The sequence below is a fragment of the Oryx dammah genome, unplaced genomic scaffold (assembly GCF_014754425.2).
Source record: "Oryx dammah isolate SB20612 unplaced genomic scaffold, SCBI_Odam_1.1 HiC_scaffold_28, whole genome shotgun sequence".
Lineage (NCBI taxonomy): Eukaryota > Metazoa > Chordata > Mammalia > Artiodactyla > Bovidae > Oryx > Oryx dammah.
In genome coordinates, this window is record NW_024070212.1 from 95,577,660 (window position 1) to 95,593,052 (window position 15,393).

The window sequence follows — 15,393 nt, forward strand, 5'->3', positions numbered from 1 at the left end:
TATGGATGAGTAATATTTCATTGTATAAATGTATCACATCTTCTTTATCCTTTCATCCATTAATGGACATTTAGGTTGTTTTCATGTCCTGACTATTGTAAATAGTGCTGCAATGAACATTGGGGTACATGATAATCCATTAACTATTTTTTGCTTCATATGATTTTATAAATCTGCATTTTATTTTCTGATAAAAAGGTTTTTTAAGCCACTGTGAAGAAAGTGATTTGAGTGGGATAAGATACTTATACACACATAACGAACAAAGGAGTATATCGCAAACACAATACAGGACTCCTGAAAATGCATTACAAAATGGTAATCACGTGTGTCAGGAAGTAGCTGGAAAACTCATATTGGCAAATTTGTGGCAAGCCTTGTAATTAGACAGTTTACAAAGTTGAGAGTGGCGTGTAGGGATGTCACAAGAGTAGTCCTCCAAGTCTAAAAAGACAAGGAGAAGTAATGGTTCCTAGAACTCAGAAACTGAAAGAACTGTTGGAGGAGCTGTGACGTTGGATCAAGGAATAGAGTCAGCCCCTACTGACTCAGCAGAGAGAGTGTTGTTGTTTAGTTGTTAAGTTGTGTCTGACTCTTTTGCAACCCCATGGACTATAGACCACCAAGCTCCTCCGTCTATGGAATTTCCCAGGCAAGAGTACTGGAATGGCTTGCCGTTTCAGTTGCTTCTCCAGGGGATCTTCCCAACCCAGGGCTCAAATCCATGTCTCCTGCATTGGCAGGCAGATTCTTTACCACTGAGCCACCAGGGAAGCCCAAGTAGAGAGAGAATCGAAGAACAAAATATCCAACCCCTTCTCTTTCCTTTTTTTCTCCCTGTCTCCTTTCATCCCTCATTTCCTCTACCTCTCCCTCCAATGCTCCTCAACGGTCCAATGCTAAAGTCAGAGGATCAGGTTGCCCAGGGCTGTAACTCATCAGGATCAGCCCCCAAGAACACAGAGCAGAGTGAGGAAGTTGTGAGTGGATCTGAAGGGGCAAGTGAAAGATGTCCAGCATCTCAGCCCAGTAGACAAATGGCCAAAAGACTTAAATGTGTGTGTTAGTCACTCAGTCATGTCTGACTCTTTGCGACCCCATAGACTGTAGCCCACCAGGCTCCTCTGTCCATGGAATTTTCCAGGCAAGAATACTGGAGAGGGTTCCCATTCCCTTCTCCAGAGGATCTTCCCCACCCAGGGATTGAACCTGGGTCTCTTGCATTGCAGGCAGATTCTTTACCGTTCTGCGCCACCAGGGAAGCCCTTAAACAGCAATTCATAAAAAGGCATCCATATGGCCAAAACACATACAGAAAGGGGAATTTCCATTGAACCAAGGAAACACCAATTAAGACCATATGAGTGAGTGAAGTCATATGAGATGACTCTAAACACACATATCAGATTAGCAAGAATTTAAAAATCAGGTGGTACCTAGTGCTGGCAAGGATATGGAGTAATGGGAACACTCTTCCACTGTTAAGTATGTCAATTGGTAGGACTATGAAAAACAATTTGACATGACCTAATGCAGTCGAGGATCCTCTTACACTGTGACCTAGCAATTGCACTCCTAGATATCATGCCCTAGAGAAACTAACACCCAAGTGCTCCAGGAGGCATGCACAAGCAAGCTTATAGCAGCACTGTTTGCAATAGCCTCAAATTGGAAACATCCCACCTGGGGGCTTCCCTGGTGGCTTGGCTGGTAAAGAATCTGCCTGCCAATGCAGGAGACATGGATTTGAGCCCTGGGCTGGGAAGATTCCCTGGAGAAAGGAATGGCTACCCACTCCAGTATTCTGGCCTAGAGAATTCCATGGATTGTATAGTCCATGGAATTGCAAAGAGTCGGACACAACTGAGCGACTTTCACTTTCACCTGTAGAATGGATACCTACAGTGTGGAAGATTCACACAATGAAATGCTATTCAAAAATCATAATACTGTCACTCATAAAATATGGATGAATCTTAATATCAAGACAAAAAGTACATAGTGTGTGATCTTATTTACATAAAGTCACAAAACAGAGAAAACTAAATTAAATCATTTAGGCATATACACTTAGGTGGCAAAAGTATAAAACAAAGCAAGAAAGTAATTTCACAAAAGTCAGGATAGTGGTTACCTCTAAAGAGAGAATTTGGAAGGAAGGATCACAAGGGTAGGAGGTATTGAAGGCTAATCCTGAGAGACTGGAAGTGTTCTATTTCTTTATCAGGAAGTGTTACATTTTATATCAAAAAATGAGATTTAAAAAGGGTAGTCACTAAAAGATTTCTGGAAAACTCCATGGGCATGGGCAAAGCTCCATGACAGTGAACTTTAGGATGACCCCATTTTGTACCCTTTTTTTACTTGAAGCAGATGTTCAGTAAATATTTGTTAAATGATTGAATGTTTTCAGATATGTCTTGCTTGGATAAGAACCACCTGTGCCTCCCTCCCCAGACCTTGGTATGTAGAAGTCTGGGAGTAGTTCTTAGGTTTACCAGACCCGAGGGGCTCTAGATTTGCAGACAGAGCTGAGAGTCCAGTCTGCTGGTGAATGGGTCTCTGAGCTAGCTAGGGAACTGTAGTAAAATAAATCTTATTATGCTTCGTACCCTTATCCCTGATGCTAAAGAATATTTCTGCTTGCTTCTGCTCATGTGTTAAGGTTGATCATTTGATTGCAAAAATACTAAACCTTCTTTATAGCAAGTATTGTCATACCCACTCAGTTGATGAGGATGGTAGACATGGTTTGTTTTTTTTTTCATCCATTTTACTTGTCTTCAGCTGTGTAGCAGCCAGGCTAATTAATAAATGAGATTTATCTTTTACCTTCAAATGCAGGGGTAGGCTCTGATTAATCTAAAATAGGGTCAGCAAACTTTTTTTCTGAGAGAGCCAGTTCGTAAAAATTGTAGATTTTGCAGGCCATAAGATCTCTGTCCCAATTACTCAATTCTGCCAATGTAGTATGGAAGTAACTATAGACAATCCATACACAAATGAACGTGGCTGTGTTCCAAAACAACTTTATTTGCAAAAACACATGGTAGGTGGATTTGGTCTCTGGCCCATAGTTTTCTGAACCCTAGACTATAACAGCTTTCATCAACCAGGTCCCTCTTTTAACTACCCAGCACAGGAAATGATTTGAATGGCTGTGTTCTCAGTTCTCTGGAAGATGGCAAAGACCCAGAGCAGTGGTTCTCAAAGTGTGTTCTTCAGTCAGTCCTGCAGCACTGGCATTATCTGAGAACCTGATGGAAAGGTAAAGTCTTAGGACTCACTTCTGAATCAAAAATTCTGTGGGGGGCGGGCTCAGCTGTTTTAGTCTGCATTTTTTTTCTATTTTTTAATTAAAAATTAAAGAAATAATTTTAAATGAAAATTAAAAATTTTACAATGTTCTGTTGGTTTCTGCCATACATAGATAAAGAAGATGGGGTACCTATATACAATGGAATATTACTTGGCCATAAAAAAGAACATATTTGAGTTTGGTTCTAGGGAGGTGATGTACCTTGAGCCTGCTATACAGAGTGAAGTAAGTCAGAAAGAGGAAAATAAATACAGTTTGCATTTTTAAAACGTCTTCCATGTGAATCTAGTGCATATTCAAACTTGCTCTAGAGTCATCAAGAAAAAGTCTTCTTACTGCCACAGTGTAAATTCAGAAGTGTAGCTAAGCAGTAAATGGAATTTCCCTAATCACAGGAATTGGTTTAAGAGTGATCCAACGTGGGAAAAATTTCCCAAATATCTAGCGAGCAGCAGAGCAAGGGCACCAACCAATCAGAATAGGTGCAGACATGATGCCACAGCGGGGTCTGAAGGCCCCTCTTAGACCCGGCACTGATCCTTTTCTTGCTAAGTCAAGGAGTCCACTGAAGGGCTGGGGGTGGGGGAGGAGGAGCGGGAGAGACCACGGAAGGGAGAGACCATTGATGGGGAAGCAGCTATCGGGGAAAGCAGCTATTTACCAACTATAGGAAGTGTTTCACCATTTTAACCCCAGGCACAGTTGTACCAGTGCATACCAGCTGCAAAGCTGTTCTGGTTCACTTGGCACAAGACTCAGTATTTTTCTCCAGTCATTGTAGAAACAACAGCCTGCCTCCTGCTCTGCTGCATGTGGTAAGTATGTGGTCTGTGAATACACCAACCTACAGAAGAAGCCAACACAAGGAGTACACAGATGAAAGTGTCAGAGAAACGAAGTTGCACCCCTAAAGGAGCCACTCCGAACTCAACCTACTTCTAGGTGTTCCATTTACTTGATCCAGCTTGAGATGAAGTCTCCAGCTTTTGCATCTGAAATCACAAGAAAAAATGAGGCCACAGAGAGGTATCAGAAGGAAAACGTGTTTCTGAGAGGCTGACTGAACTGTTCTCCTTTCTCCCTGAAGATCAGGGCAATGCAGATCCTCCCTTCCTCACCAAAATGTCTGGTGGGGAACAGCACAAGCATCCTGTGCCCCAGCTGCGTGTCGGGCCGGCTGCAATGCTTGTTTATTAGTGAAATGCATCTGATCAGAGAGGCCAGTCTGACAAGTTCATTACATATCAATTTAATTAGCTGATTTACATTTAATTTACATTTCAATTAATGTCTTTAGCAACAAAACGCAGCCTTAATAGGGTAATTGCCTGTTAGGCAATATGTAAAAGAATAAATAGTCGCATTCTGAGGAAGAATTCCTATTTTCAATTTTTTATTACCATAAATAACTGAAATAATTATTGCTCTTAAGGGCCATGTCCTGATTTCCTTCTGGGCCTAATTATAAAGACTTAGTACCTCATTAAGCAAAATGGTTTTGGAGCCACAGAAAAACATTACTCGAATCGTGACTCATTAGTTTCAACAAAAGAGGGGGAGACTGTGATTGTAGAACACATGGGGGACTGGGGACTTGTCCTCTCTGGGCCACGGCATCCAGATGGCAGGTGTCCCTGTCATGCCTGTCTGTTGGGGTACTGGTCTGCGGGAATGCACAAAGGGCCTCTTTTAAGTTTTTCTGGAGGAGGCGCTCACTACCTCTTGAGGCAGACATTATAGAGGTCTAGCTTTTAAAAGTTCTTTCTTAAGTTAAAACCTGCCCCCTCCTTGATTCAATTATGGTAGGTGCCTGCTACGATGTTTTGCCAGGGGTATAATTATTATATAACCATGCTGCTGCTGAGTCGCTTCAGTCGTGTCCGGCTCTGTGCGACCCCGCAGACGGCAGCCGTATTAAGAGAAACTGAGAGCACAGAATAGAAATGGGCTGAGTACTATCGGAGGGATAGCAAATAGCCTGAGAAATGGGGACAATGAGACTCTGTATTCTGAGTTCAAGAGGAAAAACTGCCATACCGCCAAGGGGAAGGGATACAGGTTTGGGTCTGAAGAGTCAGACACCAGAGTCACAGTGCAAATGGTGCTGGCTTGTTCCTTGAAATGTAAATGGACATTTCATCTGAAAGAGCAAGTACTATGAACTGAAAACTTCAGGGGCCAGAGTATGCAATTCCTTTCAGCGACTGCTAGTCTTCCTCAGAGGACCAGGGCAGTCATTACTATGGACTCCGCAGCTCGCCTGCCGCGCTTTTTATAGTCCACTGGACTGTCTTCAACAGCGCTACCACGTGGTAGCAAGATGAACAGCAGGACCGGAATACCAGGCCTTGTTCGGTCTCCCTTTGGCTGTGAAAGCATAACAAACTCCAGTTTGAAGCTGACTCGTAGACGAATAAAAGGAAGACTCAGGAAAGAGATACTGAACTTTCAGGAATTAAGTCATCTAAAGAAAGAAAGAAAGTGAAGTCGCTCAGTCGTGTCTGACTCTTTGCGACCCCATGGACAGTAGCCTGCACCAGGCTCCTCCGTCCATGGGATTTTTTAGGCAAGAGTACTGGCATGGGTTGCCATTTCCTTCTCCAAGGAATCTTCCCGACCCAGGGATCAAACCCAGGTCTCCCTCATTGAGAGACAGACACTTTCCCGTCTGAGCCACCAGGGAAGTCATCTAAGGAGAGAGGGAAAGGATAATTTATCCTTCAGTTCAGTTCAGTCGCTCAGTCGTGTCCAACTCTTTGCGACCCCATGAACCGCAGCACGCCACCCTGTCCATCACCAACTCCCGGAGTTAACTCAGACTCACGTCCGTAGAGTCAGTGATACTATCCAGCCATCTCATCCTCTGTCGTCCCCTTCTCCTCCTGCCCCCAATCCCTCCCAGCATCAGAGTCTTTTCCAATGAGTCAACTCTTCGCATGAGGTGGCCAAAGTATTGGAGTTTCAGCTTTAGCATCATTCCTTCCAAAGAAATCCCAGGGTTGATCTCCTTCAGAATGGACTGGTTGGATCTCCTTGCAGTCCAAGGGATTCTCAAGAGTCTTCTCCAACACCACAGTTCAAAAGCATCGATCCTTAGGCGCTCAGCTTTCTTTATAGTCCAACTCTCACATCCATACATGACCACTGGAAAAACCATAGCCTTGACTAGACAGACCTTAGTCGGCAAGGTAATGTCTCTGCTTTTGAATATGCTATCTGGGTTGGTCATAACTTTTCTTCCAAGGAGTAAGCGTCTTTTAATTTCATGGCTGCAATCACAATCTGCAGTGATTTTGGAGCCCAGAAAAATAAAGTCTGACACTGTTTCCACTGTTTCCCCATCTATTTCCCATGAAGTGATGGGACTGGATGCCATGATCTTCATTTTCTGAAAGTTGAGCTTTAAGCCAACTTTTTCGCTCTCCTCTTTCACTTTCATCAAGAGGCTTTTTAGTTCCTCTTCACTTTCTGCCATAAGGGTGGTGTCATCTGCATATCTGAGGTTATTGATATTTCTTCCGGCAATCTTGATTCCACCTTGTGATTCTTCCTGTTCCAGGACTACTAATCCTAGCTTTCCCCTCTCCCTCACTCAGGACTAGTTTATCCATCTCAGCCCTGCAGAAACTAAATGATAGAATTTATGTCCCTCATTCCACCTGCACTCAACTCCTGAATCACATAACCAAGCTAAATATCTCCAAGGTGTCTTAACACACCCCGCCTCCCCCCAGCTGTTTTTTAGGTTACAGTTTTCAAATCCATTGATGATTTAGTCATGCTTGCCCGGAAGTTATCAGATTTGTTGATAGCTTTTTCTTTAAAAAAATATTTTTTAATTGAAGGATAACTGCTTTACAGAATTTTGTTGTTTTCTGCCAAATACCTGTTGATAGCCTTTTAAAGGGTTACTCCCTCAGTTGTGTCCCATTCTTGCGATCCTAGGGACTGTAGTCTGCCAGGCTCCTCCATCCATGGGATTCTCCAGGCAAGAATAATAGAGTGGATTGCCATGCCCTTCTCCAGGGGATCTTCCCGACTCAGGGGTCTGAACCTGGGTCTCCTGCATTGCAGGCAGATTCTTTACCATCTGGGCCACCAGAGAAGCTTCCCTGGTGACTCAGACAGCCTTTTTAAAGCAGATGCCAAAATCTAAAGGCAAATTCCAGAATCTGTCACCGCAGTGTGGGAGAGGCTCTCAGAATGGCATCAACTCATCCCCACCAGCAGGGGGCGTCTAGAGCTAATCTTGTTCTTCCTGGTGTTTGTTTACATGATAAGCTTACTGAAGAGGCTTCTCTGATTGCTCCAGTGGCAAAGGATCCGCCCTCCACGTGGAAGTAACAGGAGATGCAGGTTCGATCCTTGGGTCGGGAAGATCTCTTGGAGGAGGGAGTGGTGATATTCTTGGCTGGATCCCAAAGAGCTGGACATGATGGAGCTACTAACACTCGAGAGTAGTGAATCTCAGGGCTACCAGACCCAACACTTGTTTTTTATAATAGGTATTTGTAACATTTTCTTATCTATGTGAAATTCACAGAAAATAGAACTGAAATACATATACAACTTAAAAAAACAGAAATATTATCCTAATTGTACTATAAATGAAGTAAAGTTGCTCTGTCGTGTCTGACTCTTTGTGACCCCATGGACTGTAGCCTACGACACTCCTCCGTCCATGGGATTTTCCAGCCAAGAGTACTGGAGTGGGTTGCCATTTCCTTCTCCAATTGTACTATAAAGCAGAAACAAAAAAGGAGTAACACTTAATAGAATAAGATGTATTGCCATATACAAGTATTCTGGCACAACTACAAAAAAAAAAAAAGATAAAATAAAGGAGCGCATGCTTTCATGTCTTTATATAATTACCTGACCTACAAATGCAAACTGAGTCTAGGTATATTGACTTGGTGATTGAAATATTGCCATTAATTGAGAATGATGTGCTTTTCTAAACTTTTGGACAACTCTCGGTAGAGTTCTGTATAAAATATAGTTTTCTCTTGATTTAAAAGGAAGTTTCATTATTCCTGGAAAAACTGCTCTGTATTTAAATCATGCAAAAAAGGCTGTAATTTTATATGTGAAATGACATTAGGGTATAAATTCTAGATATTTATAAATAGCTTTTCCACATCTAAAATGTGTGGAGGGATAGGATTTGGGGATGCTGGACAATCCTTCAGTGTGTCAGACTACCCGACACTTCTGAATATTTCCTAGTAAGTGCCAGGAGCACCCCCCAATTATTGTGACAGCCACTTAAAAATGTGACCCCCATATTTCTGAAACACATACAGGGTGATAGCATCTTCATGAAGAACCACTCATCTAGAGCAATGCAGATTGATACCTCAGTTTTCCCTCCTTCTGACCCCTCTTACCCTTGAACTGAGATTTTTTGGTTCTGAATCCCCAGCCTTATTCTTACCAGTGCCTGGTGGCTTAGGGATGTAGGACTGATCCAGTCCTTATGTTCCTAGCTGCTCCTTCCTGAATAGACTACTCATGAATCTCATCCAGATTATCATCCTACTCCAAAGATCACACAAACTCCCTTTCCTCAGTTATGGCCTTTATGGATCTTGAGAGGGTCCTGCTTGTCTGCCTTGGAAACTGTAGCCTCCATGTGGCTTCAGTTCCTATTACCTCGTATGTACCATGTCTGCGCTCACCGGCCAGATTTCCAACTGCCAACAACTCTGAGTCTCTGCTTTTTCCAGAGGCTGAGCCTACTCTGCCCTCATGGCAGGCCAGAAAGGCTGGAATTAACACTTTCAACTGATGATGGGAAAGGATAGATAACTCAGATTCTTCACCCCAGGACAGGGTAACTCTATGATGTAGGCTCTACACTGGCTCTGAGTGGGATTAAACCCTGGTCGCTCATGATGGGAACCTGCCTTTATTGGTCTCTTCCCTTCTCTGGTTAGTTTCCTGGGTTCATCACCTCAATAAACTACTTAAATAATTGTCTGACAGTTCTGGGGGAATCCAAGCTGAGGCAGGAACTCTGGGAAGGCAAAGCTTCCAGGAATCCTGTTTACATAAGGACTCCTAGGTCTCCCAGGGAGAAACAGTGGCTGAGACTTGAACCTGAAAGCTGAGCCCAGACTCCTGGCACTTGAATCCTGAAGTGAACTGGACCGCATAGGATGCCCTCCAGCAGCATGCTCGGGCTCTCAAGGAACTCATCCTAAAGGAGGAGACCAATGACTCCTGCCTTGCAAAGTTTGCAGTCTGTGGGCTGGTAGGAAGAAATGGTGTTTGTAGACCATTTCACTGTCTTTCACCTGGGCTCTGGTTAACATGATCCACACTGATGAAGAATGGATATGAAAATCAAAAAGGGCATTAACTCTCGGTAAACTTTTAAAATAGCTGTTTTCAGTAGATTGCTGGACCCTTTGAAGTCTGACTGAGGGGGTTTTCACTGACTGGAGAGACTCCCCGTTCAAGGACCGCTATTACAGGGAACCGGGAGAAGCAAGGGTACAAGTGGAGAAACAGCTCTAGAAGAATAACAGTAGTGGCCGCAGAGGTTCAGGTCTCCATTCTTCATCAGGGTGGTAGTAGCACCAGCCGACGAACAAGGCGACAAAGAGATGGAGTGGAGAGCAGCTGTGGTACCCATGGCCAGACAGCTTCAGTGGCTCCTTAGGACATCCTTCAATATACAGCCCCAGTGGGGCGGGGAGGGATCTGGGGCAGGCTTCAGAGCCCCAGTGACTTTGCTGAGTGAGGTCTTGAGTCAGAGGCCTGGGTCACTGATAACTATACTTGTATTCATCAGCAGGGTCGGGTAGAGAGGGACTGTAATCTGATGGAGCACATTTTGCTTCAGTCAGCTCATTCCAGAGCCATCCTGTAACTTCAAGCTAGACAGGGGCTTTCTTTTCCTCTTTACAGTTTATTGGCAAAGTATCAGATGTTTTATAGGGCAAATGCTACTATCTGCCCAGCTGTGCTCAGCAGTGACTGCCAGCAAGGAAGTTTCAGTTGGGACTCACACAAGGGTAACTTCAGATGTAAAACCTGCCTCTGAATGCATCTCTTCATGCCCTTTAAATGTTGCAAATCAAAGAAGAACACGAGGGGGCTTGGTGGTTGGCAAACTTCCTGTTACAGGATTAAGAATAGAGTCCTTTGTGTGGCCAGAACAGTTAAGGGTGAAGAGGAGGGGGGATCACAGGCAGCTTACCCGAGAGGTCAGAGGCCCCACTGGAGATCAAAGCCAAACTTCCGGGCTAGGGTCAGGGAGGGTACCAATGGCACCTCGCCCCCAGCCAGTTGGGCACCCCCTTCCTTTCAGGCATCGAGGCTCTTGCTCCTACTCACATCTCTTCTTCCTCCTTCCCCTCCCTTTCACATTTATTCATTCATCGAGCACCCATCCGCTATGTGCCAGACCCAGAGATTTATTGTGTGTTCAGGAGGCTACAGGGTCCCTGACCTGCTCTAGCCTCTTCCCTGTGCTGTGTTCACCTGAGGATATGTTTTGTAAGTTGCATAAAGGAGATTTTAATGGTGGTCTTCTAAGACCCTTGTTTCCAGTTTCCCCTTTGCCTTACTTGGTTTCACATATGGTGGCAATGAGGTGGCCATAGGCACTTTGGGAAGTTGGGTTGAAGTTTGGGTTCAGTGGATTGCATGCTAAGTTACTTCAGTCGTATCCTGAAGGTCGCAGTTCTTTGCAACCCCGTGGACCATAACCCGCCAGGCTCCACCATCCATGGAATTCTCCAGGTAAGAATTCTGGAGTGGGTTGCTGTGCCCTCCTCCAGGGGGTCTTCCTGACCCAGGGACTGCACCCGTCTCCCTCATCTCTCCTGCATTGGCAGTCAGGTTCTTTGCCACTAGTGCCACCTACCTAAGAAACCCATTTATTGGGTTGTTTACATGACTCACAGTCACTCCGTATGGACTGCTCAGTTATTGTTAGCCATCCCAAATGTAGAAATGGCTTCCAGGAATATTGCCACTGCCCATGGGACCAACTCACCCATTGTCACCAAAGGTGCAGGGCCTTTAGAACAGAGATGTGGGCAATAACACGGTGGGGGTTTAGAGTGTGCACATAAGGACTGTACGAGGATAGCACCTCGTACAGGAAACTCAACAGAAATTTCAAAAACAACAGTTTGAAAATTCTACAAAATATGACAAATAAGGAGTGTTCCAAAGCTAAAATGAACTCTTCTGCATTCTGGAAAATAAAAATCCAATTTTGATCAATCATGCTAGAAGAAAGTAAATTATCTTTCTGTTCTCTGAAAGGAAAATTATTTGACAAAAACTGTTGTCACATAAAAAGATGATCAAAGAGAAAATCCAAGAAACACAAGATGAAAATTAGTGCAGAAGTGTATCAGACAGCTATTCAATAATAAAAATAATGTGATTTTTTTCCTGGATTTTGAAATTAAAACATTAATCTTTGATTTGTTCTCTCATTTTAAATAGCACTTTCTTGATTTTCACTATAAATTTTGTATTCTTTTTCTTAAAGGGGCCTCCAAATTGTATAAGATTCAGGGTTCAAAAAACCCAGATCTGCTCAGGTACAGTAATGACTACTGGGCATAAAGTAGCCACGATGTGGTCCTTGGCTTCAAGGGCCAAGGACCAGCCTCATACACAAACTAACAATTATACAGTGTGTCACCTGGAAGCTCAGGGCCTTTACATCACTTCCATCCCTCAATTCAGTCTGCTTGTTTTTCTATCCAAAAATGAATTTTGGGGGCTCACATACCTTATCTTAAGGTACTTCCATTCCTCCCTTCCTCCTTCACACCTGAGGCATTCTCAGGCCCCAGTCCTCCCAACACCCAAGCCTCAGAACTCATCCCACTTCCTGTGTAAAGCACTTCAGTCCTGTTTCTGCTTCCCTGGACTGTCCTGTGTGTGTCCTCTGGGTTTCTTTTTTAATAACTGTGGAGAGTTTGTTTGTTTTTTAATTGGAGGTTAATTTCTTTACAATGTTGTGTTGGCTTCTGCCCTCCGACAATGCAAGCCATCCATGATTTTTGTACACAACCCCTCTCTCTTAAGCCTCCCTCCCACCCCTCTAGGTCGTCACAGAGTACCAGTCTGGGCTCCCTGTGTTATACAGCAGTTTCCCATGATGCATCTCTTTTACACATGGTAGTGTATATGTCTTGAAATTATTTCTCCACACAGACACAGTTCTCTCCAGAAGGGGAGACCTCTACTTTAAACTAACAATTTATTATTTCTTCCCTACTTGACCCATCCCTGACTTTTTTCTTTTCCCTCATCCGGCCATCCCAGGGAGTTGGGTTCTCTCCTATACCACTTTGACAAAATGATTAAGAAATCAAGAGCATCTGGAGACTTAGAGGAGACATTGTGGGCTACCAGAAAAGTGGTCCACGCACGTATGGTGCTGGGCTGGGTCCTGTCGGTGAAGAGCGACAGCTGAAGAGCAGGGTCATCCTTATTGAGGCTATGAGCTCTACAAGGACAAAGGCTTTGTCTTATATTTCTCTGGATCTGCTTCCTGGCAGAGGGGAGAAAGGGAGGGACTCAATAAATATTTGATGAAAGGAGGAGAGAAGAACTGAGAGACATATTTGCACTGAGATGCTTCGTCTTAGAAAAGTAATCCTTTCTGTGCCTTCATTTCAAAGAAGGCTTCCCCTTTGCTATGCACAGATCATTTATCCTTCCCTCAGCTCCAGGGAACATCTGTTATTCCACTTGTTCATGGTCAGTCCCTCCACCTTGACCTCAGACTCTCCTGAATCCTCCAGGCTTCAGTTCAGTTCAGTTCAGTCGCTCAGTCATGTCCGACTCTTTGCAACCCCATGAACCACAGCACGCCAGGCCTCCTTGTCCATCACCAACTCTCAGGGTTTACTCAAACTCATGTCCATCAAGTCGGTGATGCCATCAAAACATCTCATACTCTGTTGTCCCCTTCTCTTCTCGCCTTCAATCTTTCTCAGCATCAGGGTCTTTTCAAATGAGTCAGTTTTTCACATCAGGTCCCCAAAGTACTGGAGTTTCAGCTTCAACATCAGTCCTTCCAATGAATATTCAGGACTAATTTCCTTTAGGATGGACTGGTTGGACCTCCTTAAAGTCCAAGGGACTCTCAAGAGTCTTCTCCAACATCACAGTTCAAAAGCATCAATTCTTCGGCACTCAGCTTTCTTTATAGTCCAAGTCTCACATCCATACATGACTACTGGAAAAACCATAGCCTTGACTAGACAGACCTTTGTTGGTAAAGTAATATCTCTGCTTTTGAATATGCTTTCTAGGTTGATCATAACTTTCCTTCCAAGGAGTAAGTGTCTTTTAATTTCATGGCTGCAGTCACCATCTGCAGTGATTGTGGAGCCCAGAAAAATAAAATCTGTCACTGTTTTCACTGTTTCCCCATCTATTTGTCATGAAGTGATGGGACCAGATGCCATGATCTTAGTGTTCTGAATGTTGAGCTTTAAGCCACCTTTTTCACTCTCCGCTTCCACTTTCATCAAGGGCCCTTTAGTTCTTCTTCGCTTTCTGGAGTAAGGGTGGTGTCATCTGCATATCTGAGGGTATTGATACTTCTCCCAGCAATCTTGATTCCAGCTTGTGCTTCCTCCAGCCCAGCATTTCTCATGATGTACTCTGCATATAAGTTAAATAAACCGGGTGACAATATACAGCCTTGAAGTATTCCTTTTCCTATTTGGAACCAGTCTGTTGTTCCATGTCCTGTTCTAAGTGTTGCTTCCTAACCTGCATACAGATTTCTCAAGAGGCAGGTCAAGTGATATGGTATTCCCATCTCTTTCAGAATTTTCCACAGTTTGTGGTGATCCACACAGTCAAAGGGTTTTGCATAGTCAATAAAGCAGAAATAGATATTTTTGAACTGTCTTGCTTTTTCTATGATCCAATGGATGTTGGCAATTTGATCTCTAGTTCCTCTGCCTTTTCTAATCCAGCTTGAACATCTGGAAGTCCATGGTTCACATACTGTTGAAGCCTGGCTTGGAGGATTTTGAGCATTACTTTGCTATCATGTGAGATGAGTGCAATTGAGCAGTAGTTTGAGCATTCTTTGGCATTGCCTTTCTTTGGCATTGGAATGAAAACTGACCTTTTCAAGTCCTGTGGCCACTGCTGAGTTTTCCAAATTTGCTGGCATATTGAGTGCAGCACTTTCACAGCATCAGCCTTAAGGATTTGAAATAGCTCAACGGGAATTCCATCACCTCCACTAGCTTTATTGATAGTGATGCTTCCTAAGGCCCACTTGACTTCACATTCCAGGATGTCTGGCTCTAGGTGGGTGATCACACCATCGTGATTATCTGGGTCATGAAGATCTTTTTTGTATAATTCTTCTGTGTATTCTTGCCACCTCTTCTTAGTATCTTCTGCTTTTGTTAGATCCATACCATTTCTGTCCTTTATTGTGCCCATCTTTGCATGAAAATTTCCCTTGGTATCTCTAATTTTCTTGAAGTGATCTCTAGTCTTTCCCATTCTATTGTTTTTGTCTATTTCCTTGCACTGATCACTGAGAAAGGATTTCTTATCTCTCCTTCTTATTCTTTGGAACTCTGCATTCAAATGGGTATATCTTTCCTTTTCTCCTTTGCTTTTTCTTCTCCTTTTTTTCTCAGCTATTTGGAAGCCCTCCTCAGACAACCATTTTGCCTTTTTGCATTTCTTTTTCTTGGGGATGGTCTTGATCACTGCCTCCTGTACAATGTCACGAACCTCTGTCCATAGTTCTTAGGCAGTCTGTCTGTCAGATCTAATCCTTGAATCTATTTGTCACTTCCATTGTATAATCATAAGGGATTTGATTTAGGTCATACCTGAATGGTCTAGTGGTTTTCCCTATTTTCTTCAATTATGTCTGAATTCACTATGAGTTCATGATCTGAGCTGCAGTCACCTCCTAGTCTTGTTTTTGCTGACTGTATATTGCTTCTCCACCTTTGGCTGCAAAGAATATAACCAATCTGATTTCGCTGTTGACCATCTGGTGGTGTCCATGTGTAGAGTCTTCTCCTGTGTTGTTGGAAGAGGATGTTTGC